This window comes from Bombina bombina, chromosome 4, assembly GCF_027579735.1.
Source record: "Bombina bombina isolate aBomBom1 chromosome 4, aBomBom1.pri, whole genome shotgun sequence".
Taxonomy (NCBI): domain Eukaryota; kingdom Metazoa; phylum Chordata; class Amphibia; order Anura; family Bombinatoridae; genus Bombina; species Bombina bombina.
The window spans coordinates 246,005,567-246,028,311 of NC_069502.1; positions in this window are offsets into that span (position 1 = coordinate 246,005,567).

Here is a 22,745-nt window from a genome sequence, read left to right on the forward strand (position 1 = left end):
GGGGGAGCAGATCAGGGGTTCATAGGTATAATGTAGGTAACGGCGAGGTCCGGTCGGCAGATCAGGGGTTAAATAATTTTATTATAGTGTTTGCGATGTGGGACGCCTCGGTTTAGGGTTTCATAGGTAGTTTATGGGTGTTAGTGTACTTTGTAGCACTGTAGTTAAGAGCTTTATGTTCCGGCGTTAGCCCATAAAACTCTTAACTACTGACTTTTATATGCGGTAGGAGTCTTGGAGGTAGAGGCTGTACCGCTCACTTCTTCAAAGACTTGTAATACCAGCGTTAGCCAAATCCCATTAAAAAGATAGGATACGCAATTGATGTAAGGGGATTTGCGGTATGGAAAAGTCGCAGAAAAAAAAGTGAGCGGTACACCTGTTCCTGCCATACTCGTAATACCAGCGGGCGTTAAAAAGCAGCGTTAGGACCCCTTAACACTGCTTTTTAAAGCTAACGCAGAACTCATAATCTAGGCGAAAATGTTTAGCTATGTATTCATTCAATTTAGAAATGTAATATTCGAATTTGAATGTGGCATTCGAATTCGAAGGGTGACATTCGAATTTAACTGTAACATTCAAATTCGAAATAGTATTTCTAGTCTACAACTGTGTTTAATAAATGTAATATTCGAATTTGAATGTCATGTAATTAGCAAGAGTCCATGAGCTAGTGACGTATGGGATAATGACTACCCAAGATGTGGATCTTTCCACGCAAGAGTCACTAGAGAGGGAGGGATAAAATAAAGACAGCCAATTCCGCTGAAAAATAATCCACACCCAAAATAATTTAAATTTTATAATGAAAAAAACTGAAAATATAAGCAGAAGGTTCAAACTGAAACAGCTGCCTGAAGTACTTTTCTACCAAAAACAGCTTCAGAAGAAGAAAACACATGAAAATGGTAGAATTTAGTAAAAGTATGCAAAGAAGACCAAGTTGCTGCTTTGCAAATCTGATCAACCGAAGCTTCATTCCTAAACGCCCAGGAAGTAGAAACTGACCTAGTAGAATGAGCTGTAATTCTTTGAGGCAGAGTTTTACCCGACTCGACATAAGCATGATGGATTAAAGATTTCAACCAAGATGCCAAAGAAATGGCAGAGGCCTTCTGACCTTTCCTAGAACCGGAAAAGATAACAAATAGACTAGAAGTCTTTCGGAAAGTCTTAGTAGCTTCAACATAATATTTCAAAGCTCTAACTACATCCAAAGAATGCAATGATTTCTCCTTAGAATTCTTAGGATTAGGACATAATGAAGGAACCACAATTTCTCTACTAATGTTGTTGGAATTCACAACCTTAGGTAAAAATTCAAAAGAAGTTCGCAACACCGCCTTATCCTGGTGAAAAATCAGAAAAGGAGATTCACAAGAAAGAGCAGATAATTCAGAAACTCTTCTGGCAGAAGAGATGGCCAAAAGAAACAAAACTTTCCAAGAAAGTAATTTATTGTCCAATTAATGGATAGGTTCAAATGGAGGAGCTTTCTAGAGCCCCCAGAACCAAATTCAAACTCCAAGGAGGAGAAATTGACTTAATAACAGGTTTTATACGAACCAAAGCTTGTACAAAACAATGAATATCAGGAAGAATAGCAATCTTTCTGTGAAAAAGAACAGAAAGAGCAGAGATTTGTCCTTTCAAGGAACTTGCGGACAAACCTTTATCTAAACCATCCTGAAGAAACTGTAAAATTCTCGGAATTCTAAAAGAATGCCAGGAAAAATGATGAGAAAGACACCAAGAAATATAAGTCTTCCAGACTCTATAATATATCTCCCTAGATACAGATTTACGAGCCTGTAACATAGTATTAATCACAGAGTCAGAGAAACCTCTTTGACTAAGAATCAAGCGTTCAATCTCCATACCTTTAAATTTAAGGATTTGAGATCCTGATGGAAAAAAGGAACTTTGCGACAGAAGGTCTGGTCTTAACGGAAGAGTCCACGGTCGGCAAGAAGCCATCCGGACAAGATCCGCATACCAAAACCTGTGAGGCCATGCTGGAGCTACCAGCAGAACAAACGAGCATTCCTTCAGAATCTTGGAGATCACTCTTGGAAGAAGAACTAGAGGCGGAAAGATATAGACAGGATGATACTTCCAAGGAAGTGACAATGCATCCACTGCTTCCGCTTGAGGATCCCTGGATCTGGACAGATACCTGGGAAGTTTCTTGTTTAGATGAGAGGCCATCAGATCTATTTCTGGAAGTCCCCACATTTGAACAATCTGAAGAAATACCTCTGGGTGAAGAGACCATTCGCCCGGATGCAACGTTTGGCGACTGAGATAATCCGCTTCCCAATTGTCTATACCTGGGATATGAACCGCAGAAACTAGACAGGAGCTGGATTCCGCCCAAACCAGAATTCGAGATACTTCTTTCATAGCTAGAGGACTGTGAGTCCCTCCTTGATGATTGATGTATGCCACAGTTGTGACATTGTCTGTCTGAAAACAAATGAACGATTCTCTCTTCAGAAGAGGCCAAGACTGAAGAGCTCTGAAAATTGCACGGAGTTCCAAAATATTGATCGGTAATCTCACCTCCTGAGATTCCCAAACCCCTTGTGCTGTCAGAGACCCCCACACAGCTCCCCAACCTGTAAGACTTGCATCTGTTGAAATTACAGCCAGGTCGGAAGAACAAAAGAAGCCCCCTGAACTAAACGATGGTGATCTGTCCACCACGTCAGAGAGTGTCGTACAATCGGTTTTAAAGATATTATTTGAGATATCTTTGTGTAATCCCTGAACCATTGGTTTAGCATACAGAGCTGAAGAGGTCGCATGTGAAAACGAGCAAAGGGGATCGCGTCCGATGCAGCAGTCATAAGACCTAGAATTTCCATGCATAAGGCTACCGAAGGGAATGATTGTGACTGAAGGTTTCGACAAGCTGATATCAATTTTAGACGTCTCTTGTCTGTCAAAGATAGAGTCATGGACACTGAATCTATCTGGAAACCCAAAAAAGACCCTTGTCTGAGGAATCAATGAACTTTTTGGTAAATTGATCCTCCAACCATGATCTTGAAGAAACAACACAAGTTGATTCGTATGAGATTCTGCTAAATGTAAAGACTGAGCAAGTACCAAGATATCGTCCAAATAAGGAAATACCACAATACCCTGTTCTCTGATTACAGACAGAAGGGCACCGAGAACCTTTGTAAAAATTCTTGGAGCTGTTGCTATGCCAAACGGCAGAGCCTTAAACTGGTAATGCTTGTCTAGGAAAGAGAATCTCAGAAACTGATAGTGATCTGGATGAATCGGAATATGCAGATATGCATCCTGTAAATCTATTGTAGACATATAATGCCCTTGCTGAACAAAAGGCAGGATAGTCCTTACAGTTACCATTTTGAATGTTGGTATCCTTACATAACGATTCAATATTTTTAGATCCAGAACTGGTCTGAAGGAATTCTCCTTCTTTGGTACAATGAAGAGATTTGAATAAAACCCCATCCCCTGTTCCAGAACTGGAACTGGCCTAATTACTCCAGCTAACTCTAGATCTGAAACACATTTCAGAAATGCTTGAGCCTTCGCTGGATTTACTGGGACACGGGAAAGAAAAAATCTCTTTGCAGGAGGTCTTATCTTGAAACCAATTCTGTACCCTTCTGAAATAATGTTCTGAATCCAAAGATTGTGAACGGAATTGATCCAAATTTCTTTGAAAAAACGTAATCTGCCCCCTACCAGCTGAGCTGGAATGAGGGCCGCACCTTCATGTGGACTTAGGAGCTGGCTTTGATTTTCTAAAAGGCTTGGATTTATTCCAGACTGGAGATGGTTTCCAAACTGAAACCACTCCTGAGGATGAAGGATCAGGCTTTTGTTCCTTGTTGTGACGAAAGGAACGAAAACGATTATTAGACCTGAATTTACCTTTAGATTTTTTTATCCTGTGGTAAAAAAGTTCCTTTCCCTCCAGTAACAGTTAAGATAATAGAGTCCAACTGAGAACCAAATAATTTATTACCCTGGAAAGAAAGGGAAAGCAGAGTAGACTTAGAAGACATATCAGCATTCCAAGTTTTAAGCCATAAAGCTCTTCTAGCTAAAATAGCTAGAGACATATACCTGACATCAACTCTAATGATATCAAAGATGGCATCACAAATAAAATTATTAGCATGTTGAAGAAGAATAATAATGCTATGAGAATTATGATCTGTTACTTGTTGCGCTAAAGCTTCCAACCAAAAAGTTGAAGCTGCAGCAACATCAGCCAATGATATAGCAGGTCTAAGAAGATTACTTGAACACAAATAAGCTTTTCTTAGAAAGGATTCAATTTTCCTATCTAAAGGATCCTTAAAGGAAGTACCATCTGCCGTAGGAATAGTAGTACGCTTAGCAAGAGTAGAGACAGCCCCATCAACCTTAGAGATTTTGTCCCAAAACTCTAATCTGTCCGATGGCACAGGATATAATTGCTTAAAACGTTTAGAAGGAGTAAATGAATTACCCAAATTATTCCACTCTCTGGAAATTACTTCAGAAATAGCACCAGGAACAGGAAAAACTTCTGGAATAACTACAGGAGATTTAAAAACCTTATCTAAACGTTTAGATTTAGTATCAAGAGGACCAGAATCCTCAATATCTAAAGCAATTAGGACTTCTTTAAGTAAAGAACGAATAAATTCCATTTTAAATAAATATGAAGATTTATCAGCATCAACCTCTGAGACAGAATCCTCTGAACCAGAAGAACCATTATCAGAATCAGAATGATGATGTTCATTTAAAAATTCATCTGAACAATGAGAAGTTTTAAAAGACTTTTTATGCATACTAGAAGGAGGAATAACAGACATAGCCTTCTTAATGGATTTAGAAACAAAATCTCTTATGTTATCAGGAACACTCTGAGTATTAGATGTTGACGGAACAGCAACAGGTAATGGAACTTTACTAAAGGAAATATTATCTGCATTAATAAGTTTGTCATGACATGCAATACAAACAACAGCTGGAGGAACAGCTACCAGAAGTTTACAGCAGAAACACTTAGCTTTGGTAGCTCCAGCACCAGGCAGCGATTTTCCAGAAGTATCTTCTGACTCAGATGCAACGTGGGACATCTTGCAATATGTAAAAGAAAAAACAACATATAAAGCAAAATTGATCAAATTCCTTAAATGACAGTTTCAGGAATGGGAAAAAATGCCAGTGAACAAGCTTCTAGCAACCAGAAGCAATAAATAATGAGACTTAAATAATGTGGAGACAAAAGAGACGCCTATATATTTTTAGCGCCCAATAAGACGCCCACATTATTTGGCGCCTAAATGCTTTTGGCGCCAAAAATGACGCCACATCGGAACACCGACACTTTTGGCGCAAAAGAACGTCAAAAATGACGCAACTTCCGGTGACACGTATGACGCCGGAAACAGAAAAAAAAATTTGCGCCAAAAAAGTCTGCGCCAAGAATGACGCAATAAAATGAAGCATTTTCAGCCCCCGCGAGCCTAACAAATAAAAAATGATTGATTCAAATGCATTATCCCAAATATGAAACTGACTGTCTGAAATAAGGAATGTTGAACATCCTGAGTCAAGGCAAATAAATGTTTGAATACATATATTTAGAACTTTATAAAAAAGTGCCCAACCATAGCTTAGAGTGTCACAGAAAATAAGACTTACTTACCCCAGGACACTCATCTACATGTTGTAGAAAGCCAAACCAGTACTGAAACGAAGATCAGCAGAGGTAATGGTATATATATAAGAGTATATCGTCGATCTGAAAAGGGAGGTAAGAGATGAATCTCTACGACCGATAACAGAGAACCTATGAAATAGACCCCGTAGAAGGAGATCATTGCATTCAAATAGGCAATACTCTCCTCACATCCCTCTGACATTCACTGCACGCTGAGAGGAAAACCGGGCTCCAACTTGCTGCGGAGCGCATATCAACGTAGAATCTAGCACAAACTTACTTCACCACCTCCATAGGAGGCAAAGTTTGTAAAACTGATTTGTGGGTGTGGTGAGGGGTGTATTTGTAGGCATTTTGAGGTTTGGGAAACTTTGCCCCTCCTGGTAGGAATGTATATCCCATACGTCACTAGCTCATGGACTCTTGCTAATTACATGAAAGAAATTAAACTTTCATGACTCAGAGCATGTAATTTTTAACAACTTTCCAATTTATTTCGATTTACAAAATGTGCACAGTCTTTTTATATTTACTCTTTTTGAGTCACCAGCTCAAACTGAGTATGTGTAAGAATTCTCAGAATATACATACTGTATATGCATTGGTGATTGGCTGATGCCTGTCACATGATGCAGTGGGACTGGAAATAGACATAACTTTGACATTTATCAGAAAAAATCTCCTTCTCATATGAAGTTCAGACTATGGGGTAGATTTATTAAGCAGCGGAAGCTGCAATCTACCCCCGAAGTTTACCGCTACTCCTTAACTTTTCAGATACGAACCCCCTGCTAGCGGCCGATTGGCCACGCATGTGTGGGGCACGGTATTGCACAAGCATTTCACCATAAATGCTTGTGCAGTGTTAAATGCCAACAGCGTATGCTGTCGGCATTTAGTGATGTTGGGCGGACATGATTCTCTACAGCGAATAATGTTCGCCAGCCATTTATTAAATTGGTGCCTAAAGTGTTATTGCATTGTCTATTTATTGTGCCTGTTAATTATGCAAATCTACTGTATTTACTGTATTTTTCATTTCTCCAGTAGCAATACAAATAGTAATCTGATTTATGATTGCTTATCAGTTATAATATGTAAACAATAACAGCTAAAGGCAAGTTAAACATGAGCATTCTTACTTTGTTTATAAGCCCTAATGAATGCCATCACTAGACTTTTTCAAAAGGTAATAAACCAGAGTTACCAGAGTCATTGTGTATTGGTGAATAGAATTGTGATACATCTCATGATCATGTAAGCACACATTATTGGTATTATTTGTGACTTGGTTAAATCTTCTGAGCTGGTGAATTTAGAGAAACTTTGAAAGTTTTCTAATCCCTTGTCCATCTCCAGAATAAAGAGCCAAAAAATATCAGAATTCCTGATTTCATTATAAATTGCAAAGCATTGTTTAACATGTCTGACAAAAAAAAATCTCTAGTTTGTTTCTATGATTTAGACAGAATGAAAGAACTAGATTTCATGAAGAAACCACTTATACCAAAAATTTAGAGGTGTGGGTTCTGAAAATGATCATATTCTGGAAATAAAATCAGATAGGGACCACGCCAAAGAAAAGGAAAAAATAAAATTTTCTGTGTAATATAAATTAACAGCAGAATAGTCTTAAATGTCAATACTTAATGGGACAAAAAAACAACAACATTTCTTTCCAAAGATATGGAGAGTCCACAACATCATCAATTATTAGTGGGAATATCACTCCTGGCCAGTAGGAGTAGGCAAAGAGCACCACAGCAAAGTTGTTAAGTGTCACGCCCCTACCCATAATCCCCAGTCATTCTCTTTGCCTCTGTCATTGGAGGAGGTAAAGTTTGGTAGCTGAAGAACAATTGGATTTCTTTTCGCTACAAGCAAGATTTTTGGGTATAGCTGTAGTCCACGTCAATTTCTGCAGTAGAGTAGTATGCATTAGAATACTTTTATAATGCTTATGATTTCCATGTGTTGTATTTTTTTCAGGAATATACAGTTAAACCTCTCTACTGCAGGGTCTAAGGTCAAATTATATCAATAAATAAACCAAATTTATTAAATCCACACTAATGGAAAAACAAGGTAAAGGAGGAAAAGCAAGTTTAGTGATATATAGAACTTTCACACTAAGTAACCGGGTATTAAACTCTTTGTGCTAAACTTATAAGTTAATGGTTGACCATAACTTCGTAATGTGGTCCGTTCTTTTACCCACAGGATTTTGGTTGCAGTTGAAAAGTATCTTGAATTTTTAGTCCCATGGGACTGTTTGCTATCCAAACAGTGTTGTTACTGTGAGTATAGTAAGTCCCATGTGAAGGGTTATTAGAGCAAATCTCATGCAGCATAATTTTCGCTACATCTACTGCTGGTGGTCCCACTAGAGTGGAGAAGGCCCGTGCAGGACTGTGTATTTTGAGTAAATCCTGTAAGCTTTCTTTGATGAGGCCGGCTGAAGTATCGACCACAAACAGGGACCTTAGTTGCAATGTATTAACTGCCTCTCGGGAGCCCCCCACACACTCCCGCAAGGTTTCTCTTGGTCCTGTCTGCAAGATCTTTTCCAGCGTGTCTGGAGATTCCACTCCAGTTGGTGATTTACTTGGTGAACCTTTCTTTCTATACCTTCTGGGAGTGTAATTGTGAGGTAGCTGTGGCATTGTTTCTCCCTGCAGGAACTCAAATGTTAACAAGGTGTTTATGAGCAACAGAAAGGGACCATTGGCACTACTTATTTAGTTAAACCACCTAGGATCTGTTTATTTAAATTAAAGGTGCTTATACAATTTATTATTTGTCTAGATCTTGGTGCTAGGGTATTGAAACAACTAAAATTGATGAGAGCAAGAAGAGACTTGTTTTGAGAAGAATACACTTGTAGCACTCTGGGTTGTAGTTTATAAATGGATATAATAAATCAGGACGTATATTTGAAACTTGTGGAAGTGGATAATAAAATTTAACTTCTATTAGTTATATAATAAAATAGGAAAAAATATCTTAAAAACACTCTTAAGTATCCTCTGTCAAATACATTTATAGATACTGTACTTTCAGTAAATTTATAGGGTATATATACATATAAATATTAGCATTCGTTCAACTTTAGTAAATAGTTGCAAGATATGTATATATATATATATATATATATATGTCAGGTCAAAAGAGTTTATATTCTGCACTTTTCTTCTGCGGAGTGTAAAGTTGTGGGGCAAAAAACAGCCCCTATAACTAAGAACTTACTTCAGGCAACCTCAATCCATATGAGGTAAGTGATCACCAAAGTATAGATGTTATTCCAGGGTCAATGTAGGTTGTCATCCGTAAGCTTGTTCACTGATGTAAATGAAACAATATATCCAATGTGCTGTGGAAAACCGGGTTGAGTGCAGAATCTTCGCCACCCAGTCAGATGTCTCAGAGGATATGTGAAAAAGGAAACAGACAAAAGTGCCCAACAATAGTGAAGTACGCCTTTATTAACTAAAACATACACACATATATAAGCCTCAGATGTCAGCCCACTCACATTAAGCGACCTCAATCAATATGAGGTAAGTAAATAACCCATAATAGGACATCAAGTGGCGAATCAAATAATGCACCAGCCCAGCAAATAAAAAATCACTCAGTTGGTACCTAAATAGATCTGTGGACTTGTGCTATTACGCATATGTATTTGTATTTATTTTAGTTATATTTTACGGGATTTATTATATCCTACTGTTCACATTTGTGACCATTATTTATGTACTTTCACATCCCTTTATATTTATACGTCACTTAATAGAACTAATACAGCGCGGGTATCACGTCTTTTTCACATATATATATATATATATATATATATGTATGTCTGATCACAATAACCGCAGAAGTTAAATGTTTGGTGAATTTGTTGAATTTGAAACACGGTTTGTATGTGTAATTTGGCTTACTTACAAGCCAAATTACACATACAAACCGTGTTTCAAATACCATCAGACATCTGAGTATAATTCAAGGTTTTATTATCGTGACATTTAAACAGCAGATTATGCTCTGAATGCTATTTCATCAGTCATCATATTGCTTATTTGCAAGATACTATATGGGTTTTTTTGACGTTAATCGAACTAAAACACAAATAAAGAATCAATTGTCAACAAATACATGTTAAGCAGACATATGCGAAAACGGATACAAATGGCAGATGTATATACTATTTATAATTAAACTTATAGTTAAATAACGACTATTATCTGCACAGGGTATCCAACAAACAATCCTAACACACAATTATTAAGAGTATAAACTCACAATTCTGTTTAAAACAAGGATTAAAAGTATTTATCTGTGTCTAGGCGTGTTACTAATGCCAAGCAAATGTTTTAATAATATATATACAGACATATACAAAAATGGACATAACTGGCAGATATATATACTATTTATAACCAAACTTATAGTCAAATAACGACTATTATCTGCACAGGGCATCCAAAAATAACCTTAACATACAATTATTAAGAGTATAAAATCACAATTTTGTTCAAAACAAGGATTAAATGTATCTATTTGTGTTTAAACGTGTTACTAATGCCAAGCAAATGTTTTTACACTATAAACATTTAAACACACGGAATATGCTCTATGTTTAACCAAATAAATACATTAGTATTAACCTCAAACAAAAGGACAAAATATTTATTTGTGTCCAGGTGTGCTGTTAGTGGTAAGCAAATGTTTGAACATTATAAACATTTGAAACAATATATATGAGATTAATATATATGAATCAACCCTTTTTAGTGCTGAGCAAAAATTAATCTACTACTGATAAAATCACTAAATACTTAACTCCTGCGGTTGTTTTGAGTATACACACACACACACACATATATATATATATATATATATATAGTTGATCCAACACACTATCATATATAGTAATACATTTGAGCAAATTCCTTGGTATACCTTTTTTGGTCTAAACGTATACACTTTATAGAGAAAAATATGTCACTTTCAGTTGAAGAATACGAATATGGGGATTATTTCAATCCCACAAATAGAACTAGGAATTTAACCATAAGTGAAGAAATGACTGAACATCAAGAAATAGTGAGTTCAATAGACCCAAAACAATTATTACTAGATCTGGAAAAACTATGTCGCAAACAAATTTTAAACTGGCACGACAGCAACAATCTAGAGAGGTACAATAAATATAAACTTATACCTAAGGGATTGAAATTGGAGAAAAAAACCGATAATGGATAGCACAGAAGTTGAACTACTAACGGAGTGGGACAATGCACTGGAAGAGTGCTCGTACAAATTTATTGACATTCTGATTAGATTCAGAAACAAAAAAGTACGGATTTTGGGAGAACAAATCAAAGAGATACGTGAACAACTTAATCCCTTCAAGGGAGATATTTACTATAGTGAACTAGATAAGGACAACAAGACTAAGATGGAAAGATTTGATAAGGTCATAGAAACCAAAAAATTAAATAAATTTTACAGGGATTTTAATCAAAACAAAAAAGAAAAAGAACAAAACGAAGAAATGGATATCTGGCAAAATAATACACCAATTACTGCTAATGGTGAAGACGATGTATTCAACTGGCTCCAAATAGATTCACCTAACTTTTCTGTGAATCAACAGTATAGGGAACTAAATGAAAGTCTATCCAATCCGTCCCAACAGAGTAAAACAACTAAAGACATCAAAAGGGTAGACTTTAAACAGCTACATCATACAAATAGAGATGATGGAACTAGAGATGATGGAATCAATAGAATAAAAAATAATAAGAATAACTATGAGCATAAGGGAGAGTATAGGAGACCATCATTCAGGAATCAACAACATTGGAGACAACAGCAACCACGTGGAAACTATTATCAAGACCATTTTAATAGAAGGAACTTTAGGGAGGAGGTATATCATAGAAACCAAAGAGTAAGTACAGGCAATGAGAGGACTCACCATGCCAATTACCAACAAAGGCGAGAGTATGGTACCAATAATTATTATTACAACCATAATCCAAATTATTCAAGGGGACGAGACTATAGACCCCACTATAGACGAGATGATAACTCCAACTGGGGTAACAATAGAGTAGGGGGACTGGACAAAAGGGAACATTACAAAAACCCAGGTTTAAAAGAAAGACACCCAGAGAATAAAAATTGTCATTTTTTAGAGAAGAGCTTGGGAAAAATAGAAAGGAACAAGGAGCCAAATACTCAAATACCCCCAGAAACCCCGCAATGGAGATCGAGGGGAATAAAGAGAGGCAACGAAGATATAGAGGGTGCAGAGGAAGGGGAAAAACTAGGAGCAAAAAGGAAAAAACAAAATTTGGTTCTACAAACAAAGATGTAGAAACAAAAATATTTAATTTGTCCGACAAAACCTTTTCAACAAAAGAAATAAAGGTTTTACAAAAAGGACTCTCTTTCGCACCTACAAAAGGACCAAATCCTTTTCAGCTGTTCCTAGATTTAAATAAGTTTACGAGAAATCTGACCCTCAAACGGCATTTTGAAAAAATCAAAAATAAAAATGAAGATCAAATAGGTGGAGCTAGCTCAGAATGCATAGGAATGTCACAAGAGAGTGATATAAACACTCTTGATATATTAATTGACCTTGAGAAGGAGAACAGAGAATGGTCTGAAACAATAGAAGATGGAGACAAACAAGGGAAACAAACATTTACACATTTGAAACCCAAATCAACTTTTTTTCCAGTTCAATCAAAGGGTAACCATATTCCGGTATTTTCTAAATTAGTTCAGGAAGATTTTGACACGCTATGTAAAAATTACAAAATCAAAAAAGATAATCTGGATAAAACAGAAAAGGCGTTTATTAAGACTCTAGAAAAGGACAATAACATCATCATCCGAGAAGCGGACAAGGGAGGAGGCATGGTAATACAAAATAGGGAAGACTATTTAAAGGAGGCATATCGGATGCTAGGTGATACAAAAACCTATCACAAACTAACAGGTAATCCGACAAATAAATATCAAATTGAATATAGTTATCTCTTGGATAATGCTAGACATCAGGGTGTGATCAATAAAGAAGAATTTCAATATCTCAAAAAAGATACACCCACAACGGCAATATTGTACCATTTGCCTAAGGTCCATAAGGATCTTTTAAACCCCCCTGGAAGACCAATAGTATCCGGTATAGATTCCCTTACATCCAGGTTGTCAGAGTATATAGATATATTCCTTCAACCTTTGGTGTCTGAAATGAAATCTTATTTGAGAGACACCCCAGATACAATTGACAAATTAGGTAAAATTGTTTGGGAGGAGGGCTACATCTGGGTAACACTCGATGTAAGTGCCCTCTATACTAATATACCCCATGATAAAGGCCTAAAAACGATAGACTATTGGCTGAAAGAAAAGACTGTCCTATCAAGGAACCACCAAAATTTTATTCTGGAATCAGTTAAATTCACTCTGGAAAAAAACTACTTCTTGTTTGAAGATAAATATTACCTCCAGCAAAATGGCACAGCGATGGGGACAAAATTTGCCCCCAGCTATGCCAATCTATACATGGGGGCATGGGAGGAGGAAACTATCTGGCACAACAACAAAGATCTCCCCCATATTGTCATTTGGGGGAGATATATTGATGATATTATCTTCATCTGGAATAGCACTGATACTTCATTGGATGCCTTCATCGAACGACTAAATACTAATGAATATAACCTTACATTTACAGGTAAACGAAATACCTTGGAAATAGATTTTTTAGACATTGTATTTTTTCACGAGAATCAAAAAATACAGACCAAGCTCTTCAAGAAAGACACAGATAGCAATGGCTATCTCCATGCCTCCAGTAGCCACAATCCAAAATGGATCAACAACATTCCTATGGGACAATACCAAAGAATTAAAAGGAATTGTTCCAGGAAGCAAGATTTTGATCAGGAGGCTAGTAATCTAACAGAGAGATTTTTAGCAAGGGGGTACAATAAATATAAACTTAAGAATACACTCCAGAAGGTGAATCTGATGGACAGAGAGTCCCTATTGAATACAGGGAAGAAAGAACAACCACAATCTGACACCAACATTAATTCGAACACAGTAAATTTCATAACCACTTATAATGAAGGATCAAGGGAAATCAGAAACATCATTATGAAACACTGGGAGATTCTTAAACAAGACGACTTACTAAAACCTATTACAGAAACAGCTCCTAAAGTAATATTTAGAAAAAATCGGAATTTTAAAAAACATTCTAGCACCCAGCAAGCTAAAAGAAAAACCAGATATTAATAAAAACTGGTTAAAGAAGTCTACTATCGGATTCTTTAAATGTAATAGACGCAATTGCGTAGCTTGCGAACACCATCTGGGGAAAAACAAACCGACAAGGATAGTTACTTCATTTGTTACTAAAAAGAGCTACGAAATTAATACACTATGTAACTGTCGTACCGAAAATGTAGTATACATACTAGAATGTGGGTGTGGCCTACAATATATAGGCCGCACCACTAGACCTTATAAAAAAAGATTATTGGAACATCTCAATAACATAGAAATAGGGGAAAAAAACCACAATCTCTCTGCCCACTATCTTAAAAAACACAATAAAGATCCAGGGTGTCTAAAAGGATCCATTCTCGAATACATACCTGAGAACAAAAGAGGGGGTGACAGAGAATTGGAAATCCGGAAGAGAGAAACTTTCTGGATCTACACTCTCCAAACATTAGCCCCCAAGGGACTCAACAAAGACATCGATCTTGCAGCTTATCTAACATAAAGTTATGGATATATACAGCATATCTTCCCACAACTATAATGAGGGCTTACAATATCCAATATCACGTATATTTAAATGTATCCCCATGTGAAAATATAGTCTATAGACATAACCACATCAATTTGGCACATTCAGATCTACTAAAGGAACCCAATGTTTCTATATAAATTCCTTTTATTTTCTATGCTCAATTCCCACACAGCATATTTCAATTTTCTTTTAGAGTGGACATTCAGAATGCAATATTTTCACACACTCAACATTTATGTACTATACCCCTTAGTATTTTTTTTCCTTTCATAGATTGGTTTTATTAATATTATTATTATTATCAATCTTATTAACCTGGATTTTATAATACGCATATTTACACACAATTGGTCGCTTGTGGGCCACAGTTTCCCATATAGTGGAGCTTTTGTTTTTCCACCACTACTAGCCACACGTTGTGTTAATAACTTTATCTCAACTTAATCTTATCAGTACAGTTCTTTTTATATATGGGGGGGGGAAATATTTCTATCTTCTCAATGAGAGTGCTTTCCATTTCCCTCTACAGCAAAATTTGTTACATCTTCATTTTTACAAACCTCTGCACTAAAGCTAGATATTATCCTTTCCCTACTAATTCTAATTCTAATCCAATTTTAAACACAAAGCGAGAAGGGTCTCATATATTAGCATTAGACCCTGAAACAGCTATTATGCTACACTTAATAGTGTTTAAACATATATTTGTTTTCAGCCAAGGTCACTACTATTACTATTATCTATATATGCCAATTTTTTGATGTGTCTATTTGAATTGAGCATTTGGATGTTTTTACTTGAATGGAGCATTTGGCTTTTTTAGATACACTTCCAAAGTATTATCTACAGTTGAATTAACGCCAACTATTATTCTAATACATTACTAATACATTTTTTAGTTTCTTAACCTAACGACTAATAAGCGCTCATAGATATATTCCTATAGCATAATCGAGTTTAATACACCGTAGAGTATCTCTATCTTCAGATTAACAAGTTATCATAGACTAACTCTTTAGCCCAAATAACATCACGTCACACTCTGGAATATAATTGTTCACATTGAGTATTGGGGTTATGCAATTTCCAAATTAAAATATTGGTATCCGCTATGGCAAGCGTACATAATAAACACAATAAACACGACATAGAAGATCATAATAAGTGTAGTATTACGAATCACATAGCAGTGTATATAACAGGCAGAAACTAATACACACACCTTTCACAACAGAAACCATGGAAACGGAGCTGTTGTTTTTTAGGTTCAATAGGTTTAAGTAAGCATCACATGATGCATTTACTCCCAGGCTATCAACCAATAGATTCAATTAACTTACATGTGATCTTAAGAAACCAATTAGAAACATATTGCAACGAGAGGGCGTGCCGCCGCCCTCCAACAAGCTTTAAATACAGAGTCATCTAAGCATTTGGTAAATACCTCTGAGGAAGAAGGGCTGAATTGCTTGTGTCCTTTCGAAACGCGTCAGGATTGTGTCTTACCTTATGCTAAGTTTGCACTGTGTGCATATGTGACCAGCACCGTGCCCCCGCAATACAGCAAAAGGATTTTAAAGTTTTAAGTTTTAATTTACCTCATAATATTGAGGGTCCTTGATGTAAGCATACATCGTTATACATTAATAAATAGTGTGTCATTTTGAAACAGTGTTGCACTATTGTATGTCCTTTTTCTTATATGATTGCATGCACTGTGGGGAAAGAGCGGTGAGAGGAGAGAACAGTATTGAAAAGACAACACATCTCAAACCTACAGCCGATACCGGGAAGGAGACTTATCTGTACACTACGCGGCACTTACCTCATGAGATTGAGGTGAAGGAGTGTAAGTAAGCTCCCAACGGGAACGTTGTGGATTGAAGCATTATCAAGTTGAAGTACTGCACATTTGATATGGACTATAATATCACTCACTCATAGTAGTTTTATTTTGTCAATTAGGACGTTCAACACATATCATTTTTATTGTGTATCCAATATCAGGTTATTACGATATTAGGTGATCCTTTTTTACTCTGTATTTATTTCTTATTCAGGATTTGTAATTAATATTTTATTTTTTAGTAACATTGTCTACTGTGACCCCAATTTACGAATTTTTTGTACTACCAATATTGTTTCTTACATTTTGAGACCCTGAGCATTATTAATATAACGGCAATGTGATTGTATATTCACACTATTAGCTATACATGGGTCAGTATTGTGTGTAACCATATGACACACCATCTTTATTTTAATTTATTTTATTTTAGTAATCCTGTGGCATTACCAATAACAACAGTATTATAATTATCACTAGTATATATATACCACTTATGTTTCATTGAATCGAAACATCGTTATATATATTATTATCTTCATCACAGCCATATTTTTAATTACATATTGAGCTTTATTCCAGAGTGTGGCGCCATCCGAATTTATCCCCTTTCCCTTTCCCCAACCATTTTTTTCATATATATATATATATATATATATATATATATATATATATATATATATTGCAACTATTTACCAAAAGAGTATAAACCCACAATCTTGTTTAAAACAAGGACAAAATATTTATCTGTGTCCAGGTGTGCTGTTAGTGATAAGCAAATGTTTGAATATTACAAACACTTGAAACAATACATATGAGATTAATATATAGTAACTAACCTCATTTTGTGCTAAGCAGAAATTAACCCACTGCTGACAAATTCACCAAACTTTTAACTTCTGCGGTTATTGTGATCAGACATATATATATATATACATATATTGCAACTATTTACTAAAGTTGAACGAATGCTAATATTTATATGTATATATGTTACAGTTAAAGTGCAGAATCAGTTAATGTGCACATTACCTAGTTAATCTGCAGATTAACTGATTTGCTCAGTTAAAGTGCAGAATCTGCACTTTACCTAGGTAATGTGCACATTAACTGCTTCCGTGTAGTTAAAGTGAGAAAAGTTTGTTTCTCTCATGTAAACTGTTTATTGAAAAAGAAGCCGAAGAATGTTCCAATTTTGGCCGAGGGCAGATACGCTCCAGAGTGCTCTGTTCTAATCACCTAGGTAATGTGCACATTAACTGCTTCCGTGTAGTTAAAATGAGAAAAGTTTGTTTCTCTCATGTAAACTGTTTATTGAAAAAGAAGCCGAAGAATGTTCCAATTTCGGCCGAGGGCAGATACGCTCCAGAGTGCTCTGTTCTAATCAGAGCCTCGGGCGCCACAACTGCCTCTGGGAACCTTACCATGGGTCACAGCCCGCACGTCTTAAAATTCTCTGTCTGGGAAATTATCTATCGAATCTATCTATGTAATTCAAAGTGTCACCAAATTTTAGACTGCACAAATAAGTAAGCAATTGCAAATTCATTTCCTATATCAAATCTAAAAACTGCAATAAAATAATTTGTGACTGCAAATTAATTTCCTAGATCTAATATTTTAAACCGTTTGATTGTTTGTATTATATTTTTTTAATTGTTATAGTTGAGTTTAACGAAATAAATAAAGAACATGATGTTAAATAATAACATTATGTTAATTTCATTAATTGTTATAGTTGAGTTTAACGAAATAAATAAAGAACATGATGTTAAATAATAGTTGAGTTTAACTAAATAAATTAAGAACAAAATGTTCCGATTTCGGCCGAGGGCAGATACGCTCCAGAGTGCTCTGTTCTAATCAGAGCATCGGGTGCCGCAACTGCCTCTGGGAACCTTACCATGGGTCCCAACCCGCACGTCTTGAAATTCTCTGTCTGGGAAATTATCTATCTATCGAATCAATCTATTTATTATAGATTCGATAGATAGATAGATATATAATTTCCCAGACAGAGAATTTCAAGACGTGCGGGTTGGGACCTATGGTAAGGTTCCCAGAGGCAGTTGCAGTGCCCGAGGCTCTGATTAGAACAGAGCACTCTGGAGCGTATCTGCCCTTGGCCGAAATCGGAACATTTTGTTCATAATTTATTTTGTTAAACTCAAATATTATTTAACATCATGTTCTTTATTTATTTCGTTAAACTCAACTATAACAATTAATGAAATTAACATAATGTTATTATTTAACATCATCTTCTTTATTTATTTAGTTAAACTCAACTATAACAATTAAAAAAATATAATACAAACAATCAAACGGTTTAAAATAGACATGTGCATGGCTAAAAAATTCGGTTCGTTTTCGGTTCGGATCTATTCGGATTTTTCGAATTTCGGTTCGGGTCGAATCGAATTCGGCAAAATTTGAATGAATTTGTTTCGGATTTATTCGGAAACGAATAAATTCTTTTCGGATTTATTCAGATTCGAATAAATTCGGCGGATTTCGGTTCGATTCGGTTCCGAAATTCGGTATGTTTTAGTACACTAACACCCATTTAGTACACTAACACCCATAAACTACCTATGAACCACTAAACCGAGGCCCCCCACATCGCAAACCCTATAATAAAATTATTTAACCCCTAATCTGCCAACCGGACATCGCCGCCACCTACATTATAGCTATTAACCCCTAATCTGCTGTCCCTAACATCGCCGACCCCTACATTATGTTTATTAACCCCTAATCTGCCCCCCCCAACGTCGCCGCAATCTAACTACAAGTATTAACCCCTAATCTGCCGACCGGACATCGCCGCCACCTACATTATAGCTATTAACCCCTAATCTGCTGTCCCTAACATTGCCGACCCCTACATTATAGTTATTAACCCCTAATCTGCCCCCCCAACGTCGCCGCAATCTAACTACAAGTATTAACCCCTAATCTGCCGACCAGACATCGCAGCCACCTACATTATAGCTATTAACCCCTAATCTGCTGTCCTTAACATCGCCGACCCCTACATTATAGTTATTAACCCCTACTCTGCCCCCCCAATGTTGCCACAATCTAACTACAAGTATTAACCCCTAATCTGCCGACCGGACATCGCCGCCACCTACATTATAGCTATTAACCCCTAATCTACTGTCCCTAACGTCGCCGACCCCTACATTATAGTTATTAACCCCTAATCTGCCCCCCCCCCAACGTTGCCGCAATCCTAACTACAAGTATTAACCCCTAATCTGCCGACCGGACATCGCCGCCACTATAATAAATATATTAACACCTAAACCGCCGCACACCCGCATCGCAAACACTATAATAAACTTTATTAACCCCTAATCTGCCCTCCCTAACATCGCCGCCACATACCTACAATTATTAACCCCTAATCTCCCGCCCCCAACGTCGCCGCTACTATAATAAGGTTATTAACCCCTAAACCTAAGTCTAACCCTAACCCTAACACCCCCTAACTTAAATATAATTTAAATAAAACGAAATAAATTTACTATAATTAAATAAATGAATCCTATTTAAAACTAAATACTTACCTGTAAAATAAACTCTAAGCTAGCTACAATATAACTAATAGTTACATTGTAGCTAGCTTAGGGTTTATTTTTATTTTACAGGCAAGTTTGTATTTATTTTAACTAGGTACAACAGTTATTAAATAGTTAATAACTATTTAATAACTACCTAGCTAAAATAAATACAAATTTACCTGTAAAATAAATCCTAACCTAAGTTACAATTACACCTAACACTACACTATCATTAAAATAATTAAATAAATGAATCCTTTTTAAAACTAAATACTTACCTGTAAAATAAACCCTAATATAGCTGCAATATAACTAATAGTTACATTGTAGCTATTTTAGGATTTATATTTATTTTACAGGCAACTTTGTATTTATTTTAACTAGGTAAAATAGCTATTAAATAGTTATTGACTATTTAATAGCTACCTAGTTAAAATAATTACAAATTACCTGTAAAATAAATCCTAACCTAAGTTACAATTAAACCTAACACTACACTATCATTAAATAAATTAACTACAAATACCTACAATTATCTACAATTAAATAAACTAAACTAAAGTACAAAAAAAAAAAATTACAAAAAACAACAACACTAATTTACAAAAATAAATAAATATTACAAGAATTTTAAACTAATTACACCTAATCTAAGCCCCCTAATAAAATAACAAAGACCCCCAAAATAAAAAAATGCCCTAACCTTTACTAAATTACAAAAGTTAACAGCTCTATTACCTTACCAGCCCTTAAAAGGAACTTTTGCGGGGCATGCCCCAAAGAAAACAGCTCTTTTGCCTGTAAAAAAAAACACAATACCACCCCCAACATTAAAACACACCACCCATATACCCCTACTCTAACCCAAACCCCCTTTAAATAAACCTAACACTACCCCCCTGAAGATCTCCCTACCTTGAGTCGTGTTCACCCAGCCGGGCCGAAGTCTTCATCCGATGGGGCAGAAGAGGACATCCAGACCGGCAATTTTAAACTAATTACAGCTAATCTAAGCCCCCTAATAAAATAACAAAGCCCCCCCAAAATAAAAAAATGCCCTACCCTATAGAGGACATCCAGACCGGAAGAAGTCTTCATCCAAACGGGGCAAGAAGAGGTTTTTCATCCATCAGAAAAGTACCAAAAAACAAACAAACACTAAATTACCAAAAATAATAAAATATTACAAGAATTTTAAACTAATTACACCTAATCTAAGCCCCCTACTAGCTATTAATATAGCTACAATATAACTAATAGTTACATTGTAGCTATTTTAGGATTTATATTTATTTTAACAGGCAACTTTGCATTTATTTTAACTAGGTACAATAGTTATTAAATAGTTAATAACTATTTAATAACTACCTAGCTAAAATAAATACAAATTTACCTGTAAAATAAATCCTAACCTAAGTTACAATTACACCTAACACTAAAATAAATACAAAGTTGCCTGTAAAATAAATATAAATCCTAAAATAGCTACAATGTAACTATTAGTTCTATTGCAGCTATATTATAGTAGCGGCGACGTTGGGGGCGGGAGATTAGGGGTTAATAATTGTAGGTATGTGGCGGCGATGTTAGGGAGGGCAGATTAGGGGTTAATAAAATTTATTATAGTGTTTGCGAGGCGGGAGTGCGGCGGTTTAGGGGTTAATACATTTATTATAGTGGTGGCGATGTCCGGTCAGCAGATTAGGGATTAATATTTGTAGTTAGATTGCGGCGACGTTGGGGGGGCAGATTAGGGGTTAATAACTATAATGTAGGGGTTGGCGATGTTAGGGACAGCAGATTAGGGGTTAATAGCTATAATGTAGGTGGCGGCGATGTCCGGTCGGCAGATTAGGGGTTAATACTTGTAGTTAGATTGCGGCGACGTTGGGGGGGCAGATTAGGGGTTAATAACTATAATGTAGGGGTCGGCGATGTTAGGGACAGCAGATTAGGGGTTAATAAGATAATGCAGGTGTCAGCGATAGCGGGGGCGGCAGATTAGGGGTTAATAAGTGTTAGAGTTAAAAGTTAACAGCTCTATTACCTTACCAGCCCTTAAAAGGAACTTTTGCGGGGCATGCCCCAAAGAAAACAGCTCTTTTGCCTGTAAAAAAAAACACAATACCACCCCCAACATTACAACCCACCACCCACATACCCCTACTCTAACCCAAACCCCCTTTAAATAAACCTAACACTAACCCCCCTGAAGATCTCCCTACCTTGAGTCGTGTTCACCCAGCCGGGCCGAAGTCTTCATCCGATGGGGCAGAAGAGGACATCCAGACCGGCAATTTTAAACTAATTACAGCTAATCTAAGCCCCCTAATAAAATAACAAAGCCCCCCAAAATAAAAAAATGCCCTACCCTACAGAGGACATCCAGACCGGAAGAAGTCTTCATCCAAACGGGGCAAGAAGAGGTTTTTCATCCATCAGAAAAGTACCAAAAAACAAACAAACACTAAATTACCAAAAATAATAAAATATTACAAGAATTTTAAACTAATTACACCTAATCTAAGCCCCCTACTAGCTATTAATATAGCTACAATATAACTAATAGTTACATTGTAGCTATTTTAGGATTTATATTTATTTTAACAGGCAACTTTGCATTTATTTTAACTAGGTACAATAGTTATTAAATAGTTAATAACTATTTAATAACTACCTAGCTAAAATAAATACAAATTTACCTGTAAAATAAATCCTAACCTAAGTTACAATTACACCTAACACTACACTATCATTAAATTAATTAAATAAATGAAT